This window comes from Thermobia domestica, chromosome 13 (genome assembly GCF_964235325.1).
Source record: "Thermobia domestica chromosome 13, izTheDome1.hap1.1, whole genome shotgun sequence".
NCBI classification, from domain to species: domain Eukaryota; kingdom Metazoa; phylum Arthropoda; class Insecta; order Zygentoma; family Lepismatidae; genus Thermobia; species Thermobia domestica.
The window spans coordinates 217576020-217593394 of NC_137466.1; the positions used below are offsets into that span (position 1 = coordinate 217576020).

Genomic DNA, 17375 nt, shown 5'->3' on the forward strand with positions numbered 1-17375 from the left:
ACTTTTTAATTCTTATATAATACTATATAGTAATATATCTTAATTTATATCAATAATAAAAAAGAATATCATTATATTACGTCAGATTCGAAGAATTTATCAAGTGATTGTATAGATTTGTTTTATTATGACGTATAAGGGGCTCAGTGGTAGAGCGTTAACCTCTGGTGCGTGGGGTCCCTGGTTCGATACCTGACCGAGAAAGCTTGTGGTGGACAACATCGTACTCATGAGTTTTGTCAGAGTATTATCATTTCCTCCCACTTTCCATTCCACCAATTCTTTCATCATAATTCGCTTGCTTTAATCATCGTCTCCCTTAAACAAAAAAGTCATAACCGTTGGACGTTAAACTGAAAGATTTCATTTTCTTATAACGTATAGGCCTAAACCGACTGAAAACAGTCCACTGATATTCAATATCTGTGATCAGAATTTTTTAACTTGTGTTTTTGGTTGCGAACTGGGATTGAACCAAGAACCCTATACACCATAGGTGAACGCTCTAGCTTTCCAAGAAGAGACATCGTTCCCAGGATGTCTTTTCAAAATGATACTGCTTCAGTTCTCGTAGTATACAATCTTAGATTCAGGGGCGAATCCAGGACGGGTTTCTGGGGGAGGGGCGATGGGTTGGAATACTGCTACTTAGAGCTACCTTTAAGAGGTCCAAATTCTGGGATAGGTTTTATTTATATCAGTGGCGTATTTAAGGGGGGGGGCTTCCGGGCTTAAGCCCCCCCCCCGAAATCTTACTTACTGTCTTGCAGAATTTTCACATTTTCAGGCAACCCCCCCCCCGAAAGTTAGCAAAGCCCCTCCCGAAACAAAATCGTAAATACGCCACTGATTTATATATATAAAATAAGAAAGTTTACTCTTCTGGGGAGCGATCGCCCAGATCGCCCCTCTCCCTGTATCCGCCACTGCTTAGATTACACCTCAACCGTTCGTATAAGAGGTAAGCGATCTACCACTACTTATATCTCCATAAAAATAAAAATCTAAAATGCTACCACTAAACCACTAGGCTATATCTCCATAAAATAAAACTACAGCAAATAATTATCATCAAAATAAAGGGATAACTTTTTGAGAACATGAGAAGATCGGAAAGAGAGAAAGAATAGGTATAGTCCACGATAAATGAGAAATTGATCAAGTGATAGAACAGGTGGAAAGTTACTGTGTGCATTACTAGTGGAATTTTTTTTACAGCACTGTCCTCTAACGTCGAAGTCTCGAACTATCTTGTTTTCCTCATGCAACGCTTCACCCACTGCTTTTATAATATAGGTCATTGTGTTATGAAGTCAGCTGCATTCTGCTGGCAGCACCAAACGAGAGCAGAATTCATGGCGACGTGTTTCAAACACACAAACAATTTGGATGAATGACAGGTTTCCTGTGATAGTGAATACAAGTTCTCCCCGCTTCCTGACCGTCTGCTTATTTCGTTAATGCTAATCATTATTTTGAAGGCTGTTCGAGAACTGTCTGAAGCATTAAGTTGCCACAACTGTTGCTGTTCTCGGTCACAGTAAACAACAAACAGGTAGGTAAACTTGTCTACAATCTTTCATCTTGTGATATTATACATACATAGCGGAGTTATTTTATTTTAAAATGTTAAGAGAGAATGGTGCAAATTAATAATAAGCTAGCATAGAAAGTTATTTAAAACATATTAATTTAGAAAAAAATACTTTTTTTTAGACCTATACAAGCTTCTTAACTAAGGTAATAGGGTCTAAGGCAGGGGTTCTAAATCTGTGGTACGTGAGACACTGTCAGGGGCGGATCCAGGACCAACCTCTGGGGGGGTTGTCATACTGTTACTTTTAAGGGCTCCAAACTTCGGAATGGGTTTTATTTATACATATAAAATAAGAAAGTTTTACTCTTCTGATGGGCGATCGCCCTGATCACCCCTCTGGATCCGCCCCTGGACACTGTTGATGCTGGTGTTGGTGGAGTTATGGAAGTACACCTTTGGTGGTACGCGAGTGGAAAAAGTTGAGAAACCCTGGTCTAAGGTAAACAACACTATAGATACGAACAAAAATCCCGCCCGGCAGAACGCTGGGGGTGAAAATAGCTCAGGCCAAAACCGTGACATAATTAATTCAGTGGCTAAGCGGTTAGCGTATGCGCCTTTAGTGTGGGAGACCCGGGTTCGAATCCCAGAGGGAGATCATGTTCGGATTCCACGTTCATGTCTCATATAGCCTCTGCTAACGGCACGTTAAACTCGAAATCAACTCAACACAATTTATTCAATGCACAATGTTCAGTACTGGGCTACGGACTTGACTCTCTCGTTCTGAGAAATATTAACGTCATGCAGCAGGGTTGATTGGAAAACCTGAAGGAAAATATACATCATGTTGCATTAAAACCGACTATTTTCCTGAACAATTATCATCGTACATATTTTTTAATTTGGGTAAGGTTATTTATTTGACTCATTCTAGCCGTTTGAAAAGAACATCATACGTAGCATGAAAGCAAAAATGAAAATGAAATCTTTAAGTTTAACGTCCCACGCATATGCCGGTTAGGCTAAAGGAGACGGTGATAATGAGAAATGAGTGAATGAAGAAAGTGGGAGGAAACGGGAGAAACCCAAGAAAACCCACGAGCACGGTGTTTGTCCACCACAAAGTCCACACGGCGCGAGCTGGGATCGAACCAGGGACCCCAAGCACCGGCGGTGAACACTCTACTACTGAGCCACCGCGCCCCCCAGCATGAAAGTAAATGCAGAGACGGATCTAAGAGGTAAAAACTGGGGGAAGCAGTCAGAACCCAGACTATGATAGGTATACCATGAGTATACTATAAACTTCCAAAATTATATAAATAATAGCTTAAATTGTTTTTGTCATTCAAAATACTGGGGGGCCTAGGCCCCAGTCTAGATCCGCCATTGAATAAATGTAAGCAATTGCCTCAAAATCTAACAATTTTCGCGAAAGATATCGGAAAAATCGTTTTAATCATGCTGTTTTAATAAGGAAGTGTTGAATTTCGGTAAACCTTCCATTTTCTACCCGCTTTTCTTTAACCAATTTTAACCAGAGCCGGATCCAAGACAGACTTCTAGGGGGGAAGTTGTAATACTGCTACTTAGAGCTACTTTTAAGTGCTCTAAACTGAGGAATGGGTTTTATTTATGTATAAAATAAGAAAGTTTCCTGGGGGGGGGGGGCGATCACCCGCACTGGATCCGTCCTTGACCCGAGCAACGGAAATTATAGGGAAGCCCTGATTAAAAATACACACTATGTTGTATCAAAATACAACAATGTTTAGTTCATTACACTTCAAATTGCAGGGTCATTGTTACAGTTGGTAATTTTAGGTGAGGTAGTGAGGTGATTTTGAGTTTAACGTCCCGTTCAGCAGCGAGGCTATATGAGACGTGAACCTACTGATTAAGTGGAATCCGAACCACATCAGCTCCCACCGGGAATCTAACTCGAGCCCCAACGCCAAAGGCGCGTACGCTAACCGCTTAGCCACGAAAGAGCTCATAATTTTAGGTGGTACAGTCACGAAAGAAAGTATTCTTCAGTTGACAAAATTCTTAATAACTCAACAATAAATTAAGCTATTACAGTACCGATTTTGGCAAGTTATCAAATTATAACTCCTATGAATAAGAACAAAAAGATTCAAGTTAATTCACTTGTTCCAGAGTTATTGGCAAAAGAAAATTTGTCAACTGTCAAATACTTTCTTTTCATTGTGTACCTCTGTTTTCTATTAAAATGCCCAAATAAGCTTGTGCTACGTAGGCAATAATACATTAACACTCCTGTCCTTTAGTTAAACTCTTTTCAATGCAAGCACCTTTTCTCAACATAATAACCGTTTTGTACTTTTCTTTCTTGCTTCTCTCTCACATTTTATTACTGTAATAAGTAATGAAACGAAATTTAATATTTCAGTTTAACATCCCACGATTATCCCCGTTAGGCTAAGGGAGACGATGATTAAGTGCGTTTAAATATAAGATGTGGGAAGTCTGAAGAGTACTGGTTTCCCTCTAAATAGCTATTACCAAATAGAATATAGGACATTTAGATAACCAATTTCTTGATTATTTTCCACTCCTTTTTTTTTTATTTTTGTTCTTTCTCTTTCTCTCGCACACACACTCTTTGATGGTATATTTTTTAATCTATTAATGTTTTTAAATTTTAATACATTCTGGAAATTAATTTAAGCGTAATTTTCAAAGTTTGATACACTGTGAACATAAGCATATGGAAAAAATCCTGATTATTATTACTTACTTTTATTTTCATCAGAATTGTGTGCAGATCACTTTTCCCGGTTCCACTCAATCAGCAATGATTGAATAGAATATTTGTTGACAAGTCAAAGTAGAATTATTATTATTTTGAAACGAAACCAGCACAATCAAACACTCTTTCAAAAGCTCCAGGGCTAATCCATATGAAGTGGTCCAGAGTAGGTTGCTCGACCATCTCCGAAAATTATAAAAAGTGGGGTGTGAAGAACCTTGTGTATGAGAAGGTCAATAACACGAGTCACGTTTTCGGAGGTACAATTGTTCCTCAATGGCGGCCATCTTTGTTGTCGGCGGCGTCTCATTTTCTGCAGTTGTAAGCGTTTACGAAAACCACATTTGCTCAAGACTTACTAATCAGAGGAACATGAAACAAAAACTAATGTGTACAGGAGAGACCAAGGTATACGGAGAATATATAGTCGTGCGCCCACGTAGAGATTCAGGGTTGCAAACTAATACATGAAATCACCAAAAAAGTACAGAAAAGTGCGCGTTTCAAGGGGCTGTATTTTGGAATGGCATAAAGGTAGTGGTTTAGAATTTATGGTGTGAATACTAGTGCATGTACAGATTCTTCAGAAACATTCACAGCTATGATACGACTGTTGCCACAGAGTTATGGGAGTTCGAAAGTTGGAGTTTGTCATTTTTATGGCATTTTTGGGGCTTAATATCTCAGGATGGCAAACTGCTAAAAATTGCTGCTGCAGCCACAAAGTAGTTCTGTATGTTAATAAACTATTACAAAAAAATCATGACTGATATTACATGGAGAACAAAGTTACGACAATGTTAAGAAAGCACGTGCACGACGATGGTATTCAGTGTATTAGTACTGATCGAGCAACAAAGCAGTACAAAAATCAGAATTAGTTCTCAGTGTGTTACGGACACACATTTGGCAACAGGAAAGTCCTGAAATTCGTCACTTGTTGATGTAACATAACATCGTAAGGTATGTTCAGAAATGGGGGTAAAACGATGGAAGTTTCTTGTGCCTGGAATGGACTGACAGCTCGCAAATCGCTCTTTCAGTTCATCTTCATGTTGAGACACGACTTCAGTGGAAACAAAGACATAAGTGATCCCCTTGATGTGTTCTGAACAAAACTGAAACATATCGTAAGGTGTAAGGATTTGATCAGTAACTGGCCTCTGCAAACTAGCCCTTGCAACTTCTCTCTTCGTCACCCCACCAACACCATCACATGCAGTTTTGCCGTGTGACGTAGCAAAGAAATGCCATTCGGCTTCGAGCCCAAAGTCTGCTTGATGGTGACACAGATTAACAAAGTTCTTCTTGTTCTTGTACTGGCTGGACGCACCATCAGAAAAGTATGTAATCTTTGCTACGTGTGGTAAATGTTCTCGAATGTGACTGATAAGATGTTGCTGAAACACGTGAACTGCCACAGTATTATGCGCTAAATGATCACTTATTACGCAGAGACAAGAGTGCTTCTGTTCTCCACCTTGTTGGTAGTAGTAGACAAAAGGATGCAGAGTGGCTTGCTGATTTACCCAATGATAGGACTGTATGGCATCTTGGGTGATGAGTGTATAGTTTTCAGCAAAATCAGCCAAAACTATACACTCAGAATCACTGAGATTGTCTTTCTTGTGTTTTAGGTATTGTGCTTGAACCTTGGAAATATAGTGATGCTTTTTGAGACCCTCGAGTTTCTCACATAATGTTTCAAAAAATTCGTCCGCATGTTTGACTACTGTAATCAGTTCAGTCCTATCAACTGTAATCCATTGCTTGTATTGAATAATGTCAGGGAAAACTTCACTTTCCATGGCTTCATCAAACATCGACAGAAGGGCAGCTTTTCCTGGACAGTGTTCGCATGTTTGCATCATGTAGGCATTGCTGTTAATATCACATACGAGTAACTCGAGGAGATCCTTGTATCCAACGTTTAGTTTTGCCCCATCAATCATTAACTTTATATTTTGGTGGTACATACATACGCAGACACTATGAGTACCCGCAGCACCGGCAAGAATGCACCATTTAGGTCTCATTGCACAAAACTTAGCCCTGTGAATATCTGTGCATTCTGGATGGTTCTGTTTAAATGCCAGGTAAAGCTCGTGCAGGTTACATAACAACAGTCGTTTCTGTTTCTGAACTCTCACACTTCCTGCACGTACTGGTCTACAATCTTTCTTGCCTGGACACAAACGGCTGTATTCATCATCTTCATAAAAATGGAGAACCTTTTCTGTTGTCTCTGGTGACACTGATACTCCCTGCTTGTGCCCAAGATCTGGTAAAATTCCCTGCTCACTCACCAGTTTCCTAGTAATCTTGACAAGACGTTCTGACACATTAAATTCAGTTGCAATCTTCTTACGAGGCCATGTTGTTGGGAGCAAACTTAAGATTTTTACTTTTCCTTCCTTGGTAGCAATGGTACATTTCTCTTTTAATTGACATATCAGGATTTCATAATCCGAGGACACTTGTACGCTGCCGTCTTCATCTTCAATAGTTTCCTCGAAGGCAAGTTCTAATTGTCTTCTTAGCGCTTGTGACACTTGGTCCATTTTGCGTTGAAGCTTACGTTTCCTTTTCTCGGCACTGACTTTTCGTATTTTTGACGGTGGCGATAATCCTAACGTACAACATGCTGAATCTAAAGTTTCTAAGACGGATGTTGACGGAACAAATTCAACATCACTGTTTCTGTTTTGATCTTCCAGGTTACTTGCACTGGATGCAAACACCGCGGAATAACAATTGGGACAAAGTGCTTTTCCTGGTATTAACTGAACACCAATCTTCTTTCCTTGTAGCATGTGTTCAACGAGAATTTTTCGAAGTCCCTTTTTAATAGATTTCTTATGAATGTTCATTGGGTCACAACACACACGACCGAACAGATGGTTATATTGCTCTAAATATCTTATTTCATGGTACTTGCACACTGTAACAGGTTCACAGCCAATTCGCAGACGAAGCAGCTCCTGACTTTTGGTTTGCAAGTCCGACATATACTTTAGTTCCTTTGCACAAACACCATACGTAGATTTATAGCATTCCTCATTAGTCGCATTTCCCACAGAACACTGAGAGGACAGTTTCAGCGCACAACACAACAACCTTCCACTGTGGCTATAGCAAAACGACTGACGGATACTCCAAACAGCTGACTGACATTCGGAGGGTAAATGCACTGATAACAAAAAACAATACAGGTGGGTAACTCCAACGTGAACGATTTATACCATGATTTCACTGCCACCTGCTGCCTGTTTCCTCACACTGATAAAGTAGAATGAATATCCATCCGATCATAACGTAAAAGGTGATACATGCACCGACTTTTTATCGTCACGCACGTGCTTTCTTAACATTGTCGTAACTTTGTTCTCCATGTAATATCAGTCATGATTTTTTTGTAATAGTTTATTAACATACAGAGCTACTTTGTGGCTGCAGCAGCAATTTTTAGCAGTTTGCCATCCTGAGATATTAAGCCCCAAAAATGCCATAAAAATGACAAACTCCAACTTTCGAATCCCCACAACTCTGTGGCAACAGTCGTATCATAGCTGTGAATGTTTCTGAAGAACCTGTGCATGCACTAGTATTCACACCATAAATTCTGAATCACTACCTTTATGCCATTCCAAAATACAGCCCCTTGAAACGCGCACTTTTCTGTACTTTTTTGGTGATTTCATGTATTAGTTTGCAACCCTGAATCTCTACGTGGGCGCACGACTATATATTCTCCGTATACCTTGGTCTCTCCTGTACACATTAGTTTTTGTTTCATGTTCCTCTGATTAGTAAGTCCTGAGCAAATGTGGTTTTCGTAAACGCTTACAACTGCAGAAAATGAGACGCCGCCGACAACAAAGATGGCCGCCATTGAGGAACAATTGTACCTCCGAAAACGTGACTCGTGTTATTGACCTTCTCATACACAAGGTTCATCACACTCCACTTTTTATAATTTTCGGAGATGGTCGTGCAACCACTTTCACCATTTTTGGACCACTTCATATGGATTAGCCCTCCAAGGACAAGTTACTCATTTGGCATTTTCTTGATTGTGATCTCTGCAATAGGGATGTGACTTCATGCTTCACTTGTTGCAGATTTTTTTCCTCTCATTTCCAAAACTATCCCAAATCCCCCCCTTTTTAAAAATAATTTGTGGAATGGCAATTGAAAACAAAGACCAAAGCTATGTATCCAAGTTTTCCCTCTCCCCTTTGTACCGGGATCGACCCCCTGATAGAGTTCTGCAGTTTAGCTACAGTGACTGAATGAAAAGGTTGTGTATTATTGCATTCGTATCTTTCTAGTTTTGCTTAGATTTTTAGAGATGGCAGGGATTTTTCCATTCGATATTTTAATCCTTATTGAACTTGTGGAATGTAATGAAATCTTTTAAGTTTTATGTCCCACAGTTTTGCCGGTTAGGCTAAAGGAGACGGTGATGATGAGAGATGAGTGAAATGGTGGAATGAAGAAAGTGGGAGGAAACGGGAGAACCCCAAGAAAACCCACGAGCACGATATTTGTCCACCACAAAGTCGAACCAGGGACCCCAAGCACCGGAGGTGAACGCTCTACCACTAAGCCACCGCGCCCCTTTTGGAATGTAGACCTTGCATATGGAATAAGATAAGACTACTTCAAGGACAGAATTAAAACGCAAAATGCATGGCGAAAAGTTTATGCAAGCCTTGCCCAGGATTTTTAGTTGATGGACAAAAAGAAACGAGAAACGACAGGTATGTATGCAACAGCGCAAATCTGTCTTCAACATTGGGGAGGGGGGGTTCGTTTCCATATTATATATATATATATATATATATATATATATATATATATATATATAGCGATGTTCAAACTATTTCTGTAGTCTAGAAACAATGCTGTGGAGGATCAGGGGAGCAGAGTTGTCTTCAACACTGGGAGGCGGACATATTTAAGGCTTATTCTGAGTGGACATTAATTTCATCTCACTTTCCGTTCTGGCGATCGGACACAATCAAATTTATCTCCCAAAAAACACATTTCAAATCGGATTATTGGGGGGGGCAATCTCCCCAGTTCCAAGATTGGAGGGGACATGTCCCCTTCATTCCCCCGGGATTTGCGCCAGTGTATGTATGGAGCAATGTAAAACAGAATTACTAATTCGAATCTTATCATTTAATCTACTATGACATTAATGTTAATTGCATAGAAAACAAAATAATATACATACAATATGTAATAGTGTTCCAACAAAAATTAAAACTAATATAGTTTGCAATGTACAGCAGCATCAATTCTCATCGAAACGAAAATATGTTCACAGCATCTATTTAAAACGGCACTGTTAAATCTAAACATGTTTAGGCATAGGACTGTTTTTTCTAAGTTTTGTACCATCCTCTACACGACTTCAGAACAGTTTTTGTAGTCCTTGTTTTAAAAATTAATTTTCCCAATTATTATTTTTTTTATTTGTTTTCATATATGGATAAGATTTTTTTGTGTGTCCCTTACTTCGCTCATCGCCAGCAACGATATTGTTGGGGCTTTCACCGATATTGTCGGTGACGTGTGCAAACGCACTAAGGCAAATGAATAATAATAATAATAATAATAATAATAATAATAATAATAATAATAATAATAATAATAATAATAGAAGAATCGATGGAATGAGAGTGTGGGAGGAAAGAAGGCCGATATTTAGTATCTCTCCCTATCTTTCACATGCAAGATGTCTAGTTTTATCTCTAGTGTTAGTTACTACAGAAGATATAGCTGAACGAGCGACAACGAGCGAAGGGGGTTTAGAATAGGGATGGCCAGAACCGGTTCCTGGTGGAACAGGTTTTCGGGCCTGAACGGATCCGGTTTTTCGGATTCAGATCTGGAACCGGTTCCCAAGATCCGGTTCTGGAACCGGGACTTTGTGGCCATCCCTAGTTTACAAGCCTCACAGGGTCCGTTTTTTCTACCTTTATCACAATTTAGACAAAGTACTCGGTTCTGGAGCCATGAAACTAGTTGGGGGAGATACTAAATGCCATCTGAAAACGGGACTACTCCGAGAAGACACGATGAAGCCTGATCTAACCCACACTAACTTGGCCGGGGAATCGAATCAAGGATCCTACGCACCAGAGGTAAGCACTCTACCACTGAGCCAGAGTGCCTCCTATAATAACCAAACAAGGAACGCCAATCATGTACGACATCATGTTAATTTCTCTTCGATACAGTTTCGTTAGCGAAAGGTACTGAATAGAACGTAAAGAGGTGTGACAAATTCAAACTGATTAATCACAGTAATCACCAATCGCTAGTATAAATTCTTTTATACTTACAAATATTATTGAAAGTCCAGAGATCCAGCGTCACTGAAGAAAGAAATAAAAAAAGACAAAAAATATTAAAATGTTAAATGTTACCTGTTCTAATAGTTTTGTGGATTTGTGTCTTTAATATCATTGTAATCGGAAACTTGTTTTAGGCAGACATTTTAACACATGACTCAATTTTGAGTATTTCTATATGATTTAATTAGTTTTGAAACTGTTTGTATAAATAGGTCCTAATTACAATTAAAATTTACACAATTTTCCCAAGACTTTACACCTTTTTTTCCAAACCTAAAATTTTGCACCTATGGATTTTCTGCCTTTTAGTCCCTTACTCTTGACAGATTCAACAACGAACAATATGGTTGTTTCCTGATGTTGAAAGAAAGCACATGTCAAGATTTAATAAATCCGATAAATTAGAACTTCAAGAAAATCTATTTTTTTAAAGCCAGAATTTGAGTATGATCCATCGTTTTACACTGCAAAGCGAGGGCACTAATTCATCTTGATACAGGGTAATCTCCCTAAATACATGTGATAGGTTAGTCTTAACCAGCAGCACCTACTTCTGAAGTTACTCAATGACCTTCCATTTCTCCACCAAAACTTTGGTGCGCACGTTTTCTTCGAGAAAATATTTAGGGACAGGGAGAAATTGAAATGTGAGAATCTGCGCTGGGATGTTATTTTGCTAAAGAATATCCATTGCATAAAGCTGACATATACTGGAATTTAATTTATGGTAGTCCGGGCAGGGCGGTTGGCCAACTCGTTTTTATTTATTTTTTTCCCCTTTGGAAGTTTGTCGGAAGAAAACGCTATGAGTTGCAGTTTTGGTTAAAACTATCTCTATTATATATTTTATATCTAATTATACATTTATAAGTTACTCATTAGTTTCACCTAATTTTCTGGCGCGGAAGACTCATGTGGTTCAGATTTCACGTTAATCTGTATGTATACATCTCACTTAGCCTTGGTGCAAAAAGGGACACTAAACTAAGCCAGACATTAGTTAGCTAATTTCCTTTTGAACCCACCTAAAATCTCAAAGCACACCTTGTCATAACTCCACTCACTACAAACACTTCTGATAGCTAAATTTTTGTTGCACACGAGCTGCAAATTCCTTTTTCGAAAGTAGTGTTACATTGGTGTACGTTGGGAAGTAACTGGTAAACTATATTTTTTCCTTCGTAAATTTGACAAGTAGCGGTGTCACGTGCACATTGTCAAGGAGCTTGGTTTCTATGACGTGATATTGTCTCAATATTGAAACCAGAAGTAGTAGATATTTGAGTGGGGATACATTATATTCTTGAGACCCTTAATTGATTGCAGAAAACCGTTTCTCAGTATCCAACATGGCTTATACTCTATGGTGATCAACGTTAAAACCGAAGTAGTTGATTCCTGCTATGTCTGGCTTAGTATAGACATTAGAATTGAGATAGAATATACCTTTTGGACATTCAGTTGATTACGGGACACACTTCTCGCTATTTATTAGGTTTTTGTTCTATGGCGATCAAAGTTAAAACCGGAAAGATTGATTTCTACTACTTATAGAGCTTGAGAGATAGATGCTATCTATTTTTAGTACAATAGCCCTAAAAAGATTCAAAAAAGAAAAGAAAAGAAAGAAGCGCTTCTCGGTAACTCATCGCTTTTGCTATATGTAGATCAACATTGAAACCGGAAATGGTAGTGCATTTCTATCACTTCCGGTTTTAGTAACAACGATGGAAATTAAATGTTTTCCTCAAAAAGTTAACTCGATTCCAGGAAACTTTCTCGATATCCATTATTGATTTTAGTCCCAAGTGATCAGGGTCGCTTCGAGGGAAATTTCTGGGAGATGAGTCTATAACTTTTTTTTTTTTATCTTTTACTTCTTGCGCCATCTCCTCCCTTCTCCCGTAAAGAATAGAGCCAAACTATTACTACAGGTGGTCGTGCTGTTCCTTGTACACTCATGTCCAAAATGATTGTCGCATATCTATAACTGTCTTCTTGAAATAATATAATTTGATAATGATTTTGCAGTGTACTTTTAATACTATTACTATGTGTATAATCGGGAAATGTATATTTGAGATTAATTTCATAGGGAAAAAATTATAAATGCGAAAATTAGAATGAGTAAAGCAAAATATTGCTAAATCACGGATGCAAATAACCACTTGCCCACTCGCCCGGGACGAGTGGTTTATCGGTGCGGGCGAGTTTTTAATATCACTATTATTTATTTCAAACTGTAGAGACTAGGATCTGGGCTAGTAGCTTTTTCCTTGGGCTAGTAAAATTTTGTTGCTTATTTGCATCCCTGTGCTAAATGGACAAGAAAGTTTTATTTTCGTTTTATTGTTGTTATTTACTTCTCTTTTGACATAAAATTTACCACATACTTGTCTTTGTCGAATGTACACATACTAACATTATAGGAAATACTGGGCGAATTTGTTATCAAATTATATTTCTACAACAACATATTGATGGGCATGCGACAATAATTTTGGACATGAGTGTACAAGCCTCCAAAATATTGTTCTTTTGTCCAAAGCGGTATGCTGTATTACTTCGATACTTTCTTGTACTTCCTGTTTTTAATGATGTAGTACTTGTAATACTAATAATAATAGTAATGATAACAGCTGCACTTATTCGAATCAACTATTCAAATTGAAACGAATGAAAGATATACAAACTGAACTTATATCCAGCTAAATGCTGCGAATCCTATTTCAGAGATAAGCTGCCTACACCGTTTAGAATAACATTTTGTTGTTATTTTTGGTTTAAATTAACATTCCTTTGAGCACCAAGGCTATATGTCGTTGATATGCAGCTTAACATAATACCAAAACTACACGAACTTCAACCGGGAATCGAATCTGGGTCTTCTGGATCGGAGGAGCGTATGCTAATCATTTATCCACTAACAAGGTCTAAGAATCACGTATTGCAATGAAAGAACGGGGTGAGAAGACCGCTTCGACCAACAGAATTGGAAGATGTAACATATTCGAACATTTTTTTTTATACTAAAAAGATTTTACTTTCCAAACATGTCTGTTTAGTATTTGTTTTCTTGTCGTGTGACACTGTTATGAGCTTCTTTAATACTCTTGTGAATGTGGCACTGTCTCAAAATACAGTTTTGTTGTCCTGTATGGCTTAGCGTAGCAGTTATCTTGAAATCAGCTTTTGACACACTGTTCACAATTCCTTATGTTGCCTAATTTTGAGAATGACTCAGACATGTTTATAGACAGTTAACGGCTAAACATTACATTTTCTCACACGCATAAAATTTATAGAACATTTTTATAAACTCTTATATCAATTCTAGAAGTTTGTAATATAGTCACAATAACACCCTATATATGGTGTGGTGTATGAAACCCCATTTTAGTAAAGCTAGGTTGACATGTTGCAAGAATCTAGTAGCTGTCATTTAAAAAATCTTGCAACTCTACAATAATTCTGTATGTAAACATAATCTTGAAAGGGCGGGAAACCCAGGTTCGATTCCCGGTGGGAGCTCGTGTGGTTCGGATTCCACGTTAATCAGTAGGTCCACGTCTCATATAGCCTTGCTGCTGAACGGGACATTAAACTCAAACTCAACTCAATCTTGAAAGGGACATGCAACAATTTTTGATCTTGCAAGGATTCAAACCATGTGCAACTTTCTGGATCGTCTTGCTTGCTACCTGCGATCGCCCTCCCGCTGACATAAAGAAATAAGAAAAAAAAAACAGTTTCGCCGCTTCCGAAACAACAGATTCATTTAGTCGGGGAGGGGGAGCGCGTGCCAAAATACACGTTTTTAATGAGGAGGTTCACTATTTGTCCACTAGAGTGCAATGTTGCATGGATGGAGATATCCTTCTTGCTTTCAGAAAGTTGTAAAGTGTAAACAGTAAACAGAAGAATGGGATAGAAGAATGGATGGAAGAATGGGCAAGAATTTTTAATGACAGCTACAAGATTCTTGCAGCATGAGAACCTAGGCTAACCGAAGGCTAACATGGCCAGTGGCGACGAAACGGATTTTGGGTCCCTTCCATAGGACTCAAAAAAAAAAAAAAAAAGCCTTTATGTAAGTAAACTTTTATAACTTGAGGATTCCCTAAAGTAGAAGTGGGCACACACTGTACATGGCTGCAACCAGACATCGAACGGGGTTTCTCACACTAAAGGTGAGAATAATGCAAAAACATTTAGCTGCAAGGGAGACCCTAAAGTTACTGGTCCGTATTTGATATATGAAATACTGAAGTTGTGTTCGAGATACAAGCTTACTGTCAGAGAGAGAGAGAGAGAGAGAGAGAGAAAGAAAAAACGGAAATGTTTATTCTAATTTGAAGAGTAAACATTTTATATTTAAAGTATTAATGTACATTTAAAGCTTCCTTATCTTTATAAGCAAACCATGATATAACAATGACCATATTTGTACTTATTGCCTTGTAGATTTCGGTCCCTGGTTGGATGTTTAATTCTGATAAGAATATAGCCTATACGTTTTGCTGTTGGTGAGTTACCTGTTTAAAAAGTAGTTGGCGCTTCTTTGTAAGTAGGTATAAAACACAATAACAAGTGAGTTCAGTTTCACAGTGCAAAACTACAGTAGACTTTCAAAGTATAGGAATTAAATACTCAAACTTAAAATAGTACATTCAGAACTCCTCGTTTTGGTAGATTGTTTTGGTAGATTGGTATAATCATAGTACATTGCCTCCGCTTTCGTTCTATGGCGAGAAACGTTGAAATCGGAAATGGTTAATTTGAATCACTTCCGGTTTGAACGGAGGGATAACGAAAGAAATGGAACCTCTTTTTAGGACGGTGAATCGGTTGCAAAAAAACAACTACTCGATATTTCTTACCTGTTTTCCTCTTGAGACCTGTCGGCTGATGGATGGACGGTTAAGAGGCTTCATCACTGCGAAATTAAAATACAGCTAATTTTACAGTAATTATGTGATATCTTCAAATACATAAAAGATAATCGAAAACTGGAACAAGATCTTCGTAGAAAATAATATTTTGCGTGAGATACCGTTATCATGACTCATTTAACTCCTTCGATTTCCAGCCATTTAGAAAATCGGCATTTATTTTCGCGTTTCTAAACGGCTGAAAACAGAAAGCTACTAGGTCACTTGTGATAACGGTACCGCGTGCAAAATAATATTGTCTAGGGCACTCTTGTTCCACATTTCGATTATGTTTTATCTCTTTGAAGATATCACATAATTACTGTAAAATTGGTGGTATTTTAATTTCGCAGTGATAGGGACTGTTAAGGTCATTTTATAAGACTTCCTACACTTATGCATAGCATAGTTGGGAAGTGAATAATTACAGTAAAACCTCACGAGAAGACGGTAAACCAATTTTAAAGGAAAAGAACAGATAAAAGAAAAATATTGGGTAGCATAACTGTGTTTGTTGTATGTTCTAGGATAAAAGCTTAGGACTTAATAAAAATCTTTGACCATGGTTCATAACTTAACCTATTTAAATTCTTCTATTGAGATCCTAATTTAATTTTCAAGATGAAATCAACATACGATGGCCATAAAGGGAAGTGAAAACGCAAGAAAAAGAAAACTTTGAGTTATGAAATAGAAACATTGTCTGCCATTTGTACCGGTATTTGTTCTGTAATTCTAGTAAATTATACATACGATTCATTCTGCGTCTTTTGAAAATTGTCGTCTAAAGAACTAAAGAATTTTGTCACGCAAAGCCTTCTGTTTCCTTGAAAACATTAAAAGCAATACTATTTCTCTCTTTCGAAGAATGAATAGACTAAACTTCTTTGAGAAAACGTTTCGCCTCTAGGTCGAGTATTCTTATGAAATAAGGTTTTTTTATTATTTTTTTATAGTTTGATTTGTGACTTCTTAATTGGATCCTATAAAATATTACTGTTCAAAAAGTGCATGTATGATCTCATTAAAGGATAAGAAAAGTAAACCTTCATGTCAGAATGGCTTGTTTCGATCTCAGGAACTATCCTGACAATCAAGTCTCTTTATAAAAGTGGAAGAAAGGGAGCGGTGGCTCAGTGGTAGAGCGTTTTCCTCTGGTATATGCGATCCTTGGTTCGAGCCCAGCTCGCGCCAAGTGAGCTTTGTGGTAGACAAACAATGTGCGTTGGTTTTCTCGGGGTTCTTCCGTTTCCTGTCACTTTCCTCATTCCACTATTTCATTCATCATCATCACTGTCTCCTTTAGCGTGTGGGACGTAAAACTGAAAGATTTCATTTTATTTTCAAAAGTGGAAGACGCAATAAATGTTATATTCTCATTAACTAGAGTGAGTAGATATACGTATTTTAGAAATCTGCTGTCTAAGTTATAAATTGCATATCATTTCATATAGAAAATTTGTGCTTCTATCAGATTATCGAACCCCGAATTAACGAAAGCAGAGATGATTTCAGGGGGTCTGCTTCGAAGCTGCGAAATTTCCCCCCGGGGTCATATCTTCTTTGATGTGGATTGTCAGTACTTTTGCAGTACTACTTTTCACCCCAGTTTATTGAACCCTCCTCCACTCCGATGAAAATCTGAAATTATCCCTGAATATAGACAAAATGTATCATAATGAATAGAGAGAAAAAATAATTCTAAAGGCACAAACCTAAGCAATACGATTTCTTGTGTTCTATAAACGTTAAAGTGCATAATA

At 37.9% G+C, this 17375-nt stretch overlaps 1 protein-coding gene across 3 annotated transcripts in view; it reads left to right on the forward strand.

Annotated features, from left to right (window-relative positions):
- Nucleotides 1-1233: 1233 nt before the first annotated feature.
- LOC145669029 (arylalkylamine N-acetyltransferase 1-like) overlaps nt 1234-17375 on the forward strand; it is a 45956-nt gene continuing 29814 nt past the window's right edge. Inside the window, exon 1 of one of the 3 annotated variants that reach the window (XM_081737376.1) lies at nt 1234-1555. The gene's annotated coding sequence lies outside the window, so the exon portion shown is untranslated. The remainder of the gene's footprint in view (nt 1556-17375) is intronic. The other 2 variants (XM_081737377.1, XM_081737375.1) reach the window with 2 other exon arrangements.